The following is a 7,369-nucleotide window of genomic DNA, read 5'->3' as shown; positions in this document are numbered from 1 at the left end:
ATCTCGTCACGGTAACTATGTGCATTGAAATTGCCATCAATAAAATGCAATCGTGTTCGTTGTCCGTAGCTTATGCCTGCTCATACCATAACCCCACCACCACCATGGGGTGTTCACAACGTTGACATCAGCAAACCGCTCACCCACACAACCTCATACACGCTGTCTGCCATCTGCCCGGTACAGTGTAAACCGGGATTAATCTGTGAAAAGCACACTTCTCCAGCGTGCCAGTGGCCATCGAAGGTGAGCATTTGTCCACTGAAGTCGGTTACGATGCCGAACTACAGTCAGATCAAGACCCTGGTGAGGTGGCTTATGGTAGAGAAATGAACATTAAATTCTCTGGCAACAGCTCTGGTGGACATTCCTGCAGTCAACATGCCAATTGCACTCTCCCTTAAAACTTGAGACATCTGTAGCATTGTGTTGTGTGACAAAACTGCACATTTTAGTGGCCTTTTCTTGTCTCCAGCACAAGGTGCACCTATGTAATGATCATGCTCTTTAATCAGCTTCTTGATATGCCACACCTGTCAGGTGGATGGATCATCTTGGCAAAGGTGAAATGCTCACTAACAGCGATGTAAACATATTTGTGCAAAACATTTGAGAGAAATAAGCGTTTTGTGCATATAGTCATTTCTGGGATCTATTATTTCAGCATACTACAGCATTTCATGCATGGTGGCTAGCTATGACAATCGGTTTGTATTGCTAGTACTGTATTGGTTGGGATAATTTTTCATTGTTTAACTAGCTAGCTAGCTAATTTACATGTCTAAACAAAAGACTCCACTTCGCCAGATGATTACATGATCTGCTTAGTAATATTATATATATCTAAAAAAATCATTTGCATTGCTAGTTATAGCCTAATGTTAGCTAGATAGCTAAAATGGAACCTAGTTGGTTAGCTTTAGCTACCTGCAGATTCATACTACAGCATTTCATGCGTCGTGGCTAGCTATGGCAATTGGTTTGTATTCCTAGTACTGTATAGATTGGGATAATGGTTCATTGTTTTGCTAGCTAGCTATCTAGCTAATTTACATATCTAAACAAAAGACTCCACTTTGCCCAATGATTACATGACCCATCAAGTTAGCCAGGTGTGTCTGGGGGTGATTACGCCCATCTATTGTATTTCATGAACATGTGAACAGGTCTAGACAATAGAGACCCATCCACTTAGCTAGATGTCAATTTAGAGAATTGTGTCTGGGTAAGCCTCATCTTTTATTGCTAAAATATTTGTAACTGGAATTTGTTTTTCAGCATCAATAGAACACGCCTGACTCTCCTCCACAAGTCATACAAGAAGAATGGTCTAATTCAAAAATAGATGGCCCAAGCAAGCGCAGGTTACACCTGAAGCATGAGGACTTGCAGCGAGTTATGAACTTCATCAACAACTATGCAGAGGACAATGCAATAGTATTACCAGGAAGCCACCCAGGACACAAACACTTTGGTGGAAAGCTGCTGCCATCTCATGTGACAAAAATAGCGGTGTGGCGTCTCTACAAGGAATCAATGACAACACTTGTAAAGTATGTAAAGCATAAACAAACCCTTTTTTATTATTGCATTTACCGGCAACATGATTGGCACTATTTTTATTGATCTTACATTATTTGTGTATTTTCCAGAGGTACGTGCAGTCGGGCTGTCTTCCTTCAAGACTCTGTGGTGACAATTGCTACCCCACGTCTCAAGCACTAAGCCCAGGACAGACCTGTGCTGGCAGTGCAAGAGGAACAACTATCAGGTCTTCAGATCTGCCAATCTGAAAAAACAAGTGCAGCATCTCCTGCTTGTTCAAAGTGAGCAGTCTGTCTACCAGAAGATGGTTGCTGACTACATGACCACCTGTCAAGACCTGTAGTTGTCTCTGAGGTGCCCTACTGACCCAGCAAGCAAAGACATCAGGATGCATTACAGCTTTAACAGGACAGGTTCCACTCAGAACAGGCCTCACCATGGTCGACCAAAGAAGTTGAGTGCACGTGCTCAGCGTCATATCCAGAGGATGTCTTTGGGAAATAGACATATGAGTGCTGCCAGCATTGCTGCAGAGGTTGAAGGGGTGGGGGGTCAGCCTGTCAGTGCTCAGACCATACGCCGCACACTGCATCAAATTGGTCTGCATGGCTGTCGTCCCAGAAGGAAGCCTCTTCTAAAGATGATGCACAAGAAAGCCCGCAAACAGTTTTCTGAAGACAAGCAGACTAAGGACATGGATTACTGGAACCATGTCCTGTGGTCTGATGAGACCAAGATAAACTTATTTGGTTCAGATGGTGTCAAGCGTGTGTGGCGGCAACTAGGTGAGGAGTACAAGCATGGTGGTGGGAGTGTCATGGTCTGGGGCTGCATGAGTGCTGCCGGCACTGGGGAGTTACAGTTCATTGAGGGAACCATGAATGCCAACATGTACTGTGACATACTGAAGCAGGGCATGATCCCTTCCCTTCGGAGACTGGTCCGCAGGGCAATATTCCAACATGATAACGACCCCAAACACACCTCCAAGACTACCACTGCCTTGCTAAAGAAGCTGAGGGTAAAGATGATGGACTGGCCAAGCATGTCTCCAGACCTAAACCCTATTGAGCATCTGTGGGGCATCCTCAAACGGAAGGTGGAAGAGTGCAAGGTCTCTAACATCCACCAGCTCCGTGATGTCGTCATGGAGGAGTGGAAGAGGACTCCAGTGGCAACCTGTGAAGCTCTGGCGAACTCCATGCCCAAGAGGGTTAAGGCAGTGCTGGAAAATGATGGTGGCCACACAAAATATTGACACTTTGGGCCCAATTTGGACATTTTCACTTAGGGGTGTACTCACTTTTGTTGCCAGCGGTTTAGACATTAATGGCTGTGTGCTGTGTTATTTTGAGGGGACAGCAAATGTACACTGTTATACAAGCTGTACACTCACTACTTTACATTGTAGCAAAGTGTCATTTCTTCAGTGAAAAGATATACTCAAATATTTACAAAAATGTAGATACTGTATATGTACACTGATTTATTTCAGCTTCAGAAGTTGACATACTTGTGGGAGGTGCTTCAGGAAGCATGGGGTGAAATCTCTTCAGATTACCTCAACAAATTGACAACTAGAATGCCAAAGGTCTGCAAGGCTGTAATTGCTGCAAATGGAGGATTCTTTGACAAAAGCAAAGTTTGAAGGACACAATTATTATTTCAATTAAAGATCATTATTTCTAACCTTGTCAATGACTACATTTCCTATGCATTTTGCTATATTTCCTATTCAAACTCATTTCATGTATGTTTTCATGGAAAACAAGGACATTTCTAAGTGACCCCAAACTTTTGAACGGTAGTGTGTGTATATATATATTTGCGAGGAAAAAATACATATGGGGGATTGGAAGTGATGCAGGCAATTACATTGATGGAAGTTACAATATATCTGCAATATTAAAGCTGATCTACCCCCCAAAAATAAAAAATAAAAAATTAAATAACAGAAACACAGCATGGTAGCAATACCACATGGCGACACAACATGGCAGCAGCACAACATGGTAGCAGCACAAAACATGGTACAAACATTATTGGGCACAGACAACCCCACGAAGGCAAGAAGGTAGAGGTAAAAATTCATCACGCAAAGCAGCCACAACTGTCAGTAAGAGTGTTCTTGATTGAGTCTTTGAATGAAGATATGGAGATAAAGCTGTCCAGTTTGAATGTTTTTTGAAGCTCAATCCAGTTGCTAGCTGCAGCAAACTGAAAAGAGGAGCGACCCAGGGATGTGTGTGCTTTGGGGAACTTTAACAGAATGTGACTGACAGAATGGGTGTTGTATGTGGAGGCTGAGGGCTGCAGTATGTGTCTCAGATAAGGGGGAGTGAGGCCTAAGAGGGTTTTCTAAATAAGCATCAACCAGTGGGTCTTGTGATGGGTATACAGATATGACCAGTTTACAGAGGAGTGTAGAGTGCAGTGATGTGTCCTATAAGGAGCATTGGTGGCAAATCTGATGGCCGAATGGTAAAGAACATCTAGCCACTCGAGAGCACCCTAACCTGCTTATCTATAAATTACGTGCCCGTAATCTAGCATTGGAAGGATGGTCATCTGAATCAGGGTTAGTTTGGCAGCTGGAGTGAAAGAGGAGTGATTACGACAGAGGAAACCAAGTCTAGATTTAACGTTAGCCTGCAGCTTTGATATGTGCTGAGAGAAGGATAGTGTACCATCTAGCCATACTCCCAAGTACTTGTATGAGTTGAATACCTCAAGCTCTAAACCCTCAGAGGTAGTAATCACACCGGTAGGGAGAGGGGCATTCTTCTTACCAAACCGCATTACCTTTGTTTTGGAGGTATTCAGAACAAGGTTAAGGGCAGAGAAAGCTTGTTGGACACTTAGAAAGCTTTGTAGTAGAGCATTTAACACAAAATCCGGGGAGGGGCCAGCTGAGTATAAGACTGTATCATCTTCATGTAAATGGATGAGAGAGCATCCTACTACCTGAGCTATGTTGTTGATGTAAATTGAGAAGAGCGTGGGGCCTAGGATCGAGCCTTGGGGTACTCTCTTGGTGACAGGCAGTGGCTGAGACAGCAGATGTTCTGACTTTATACACTCCACTCTTTGAGAGACGTAGTTAGCAAACCAGGCCAAAGACCCCTAAGAGACACCAATACTCCTTAGTTGGCCCACAAGAATGGAATTGTCTACCGTATCAATAGCAGCACAACATTGCTTAGAGGGCACTGGTGACATCATTAAGGACCTTTAAGGTTGCAGTGACACATCCATAACCTGAGTGGAAACCAGATTGCATACCAGAGAGAATATTTTAGACATCAAGAAAGCCAGTCAGTTGATTATTGACAAGTTTTTCCAACACTTTTGATAAACAGGGCAGAATATTATATTAATGAGTGTGGTGGAGTGCATCCGGGGAATGAGAAAACATAACTGTGGCTTGGGCATTGCCAACCCAAAATCCTATGTTGCCCACCCAATTGATTATGCCAGAATCATGTTAAACGGTTAAAATAGCAGTAAGAAAGCTTTGAAACAGACAGAAAATGTCTGGCTGCCCACCCAGACATATCATCCTGAAGCGGCCCTAGGAATCACACAATTTATTGTTTATTGTGAATTATGTTAATGGTTGGCTGAGAAAAAAACGGGGACATTGATATATACTTTCACTTTGATAACACTGTTTCATTCAACAACAATAAGAGCATTAGAGCAGAGAGGCATGTACACTAGTATTTGGTTTATGTCACGAGTGCTGAAGGTGGGTGTGGTGCAGGAATCAAGCGCAGGACGCAGAAACAAAGTCCAAAAGACTTTAGTGAAATATTCACGTAGTACACGAGCACAACAGGCCCGGAGGCGAAATAAAGGCACACACAGGCATCAAACAAAAGGCGCACTAACATGTGCGAAAACCTCTCCAAAACAACGGAGGGAAACACGTAGCACAGAACACCAAACAGAAGCGTAATCACACACAACATCTGACACACACAACGAGAACTAAATAGGACACTAATGAGCACTAACTAGAAACAGGTGTACAACATCAAGACAAAACCAAACGAACATGAAACATACAACGATGGCAGCTAGTACTCCGGGGGACGACGACCGCCGAAACCTGCCCGAGCAAGGAGGAGGAGCAGCCTCGGCAGATTCCGTGACAGTTTATCTAAGCAACAGGTCTGAGATTGCTTCCAGAGTATGTGATCAGAGTTGAACAGTTGGAAATCCCACTCATTGCTCACGGACAGCACCAGCGCTCAATGTCCTTTCCCCCATTCCGCTAAAAAACGCTCAGCACTCACAGGAAAAACAACTGCCGCTCCAAATTCACTCCATTCATAAAATATTAAAATATAAGATAATTTAACAAACACCCTATCTATTTTTGTGACTATGTACCATTTGGTTTTGAAGTAGGCTATTGTAAGAGAGAAGGGTGAATTTGTGGCCTGCAATTTGGGGCGTTATTGCATATGGGCATTCCTCAATCCGCAGGAACCCCTCTTTATACTTCTATTGGCCATTTTTAAACTAGGACTCCGCTACACAGGCAGGAGGCAGGGGCAGTCCAGTACAGTAGGTGGCGGTAATGCACCATAACATTGGATGCCAACCGCCGATAAACCCCACAGAAGAAGAGCTTGATATGTCAATGGTAGACAGTGTCCTTCGCCTTCGCCTGTCGAGCACTGTTTTCCCGCGGGAATGCCCACATGCAGGAACGGCGAATTGCGAGCCGCAATGACACTCTATTGTCGTAAGAAGTTTCAACATTACAACAACATGTCATAGGCTTTTAAACAAGGACCTAACTGATTAAATGCGGCTGCTGTGTTAAAAAACTAATAGCTTTTTCTCTAATCTATTGATGATCAGATACTTCAGTTGTAACAAAACATTTTTTTTTTGCATTGTTGGTTAAGGGCTTGTAAGTAAGCATTTCACTGTAAGGGCTACACCTGTTGTATTCGAAGCATGGGCTACCGAGTGACGCAGCGGTCTAAGGCACTGCATCTCAGTGCTTGAGGCGTCATTACAGACCCCCTGGTTCGATTCCAGGCTGTATCACAACCGGCCGTGATTGGGAGTCCCATAGGGCAGTGCACAATTGGCCAAGCGTCGTCCGGGTTTGGCCGATGTAGGCTGTCATTGTAAATAAGAATTTGTTCATAACTGACTTGCCTGGTAAAATAAAAATGTGCCAAATTTGATTTGATTTTAACTAGCTCAGTTGCGCTCACATTTTTTAGTTGATAAACAACTTTAGCAATGTTACAAACTTAGACTCCTCTTTTTTAACAATAGCCTATATAGAAATCAAAATGTCTCTGGGTAGGGTAGACGTAACATTGTAAACGTAAATCCAGGACACTTCAATTAGTATGATATGTTAAGTTTCTTATGGTATGTACAGTATTCATTTATGGATGTCCATCATCCATTTCGAATTATATGTTATGAATTACAATATTCGTACAATATGTTATGAATTACAATTCGTACAATATGTTATGAATTACAATTCGTACAATATGTTATGAATTACAATATGTTGTGGCTAACGTTAGCTAGGTGGCTAATTTTAGCTAGGCTAGGAGTTAGGGGTTAAGGTTAGTGATAATGAAACCAGAAACATGTCTGTGAACATCCCAGATGCTAGATGGCACTGTCAGGGGAAACCTCAAGACGGGCTATATTTATAACGTGTTAGAAGTGCTGCTGCTTAGAGTCTGAGGGGTATGATGATGTGAGACTGCTGTGCTGAATTTTTACATGGCTATTGAAAGTGACTGTACCTGAATCCCAAATGACACCCTATTACCTAGAT

The sequence above is a fragment of the Coregonus lavaretus genome (genome assembly GCF_964263955.1).
Source record: "Coregonus lavaretus genome assembly, contig: HAP1_SCAFFOLD_1108, whole genome shotgun sequence".
Taxonomy (NCBI): Eukaryota; Metazoa; Chordata; class Actinopteri; order Salmoniformes; family Salmonidae; genus Coregonus; species Coregonus lavaretus.
Note: the sequence above shows the minus strand (reverse complement) of the source record.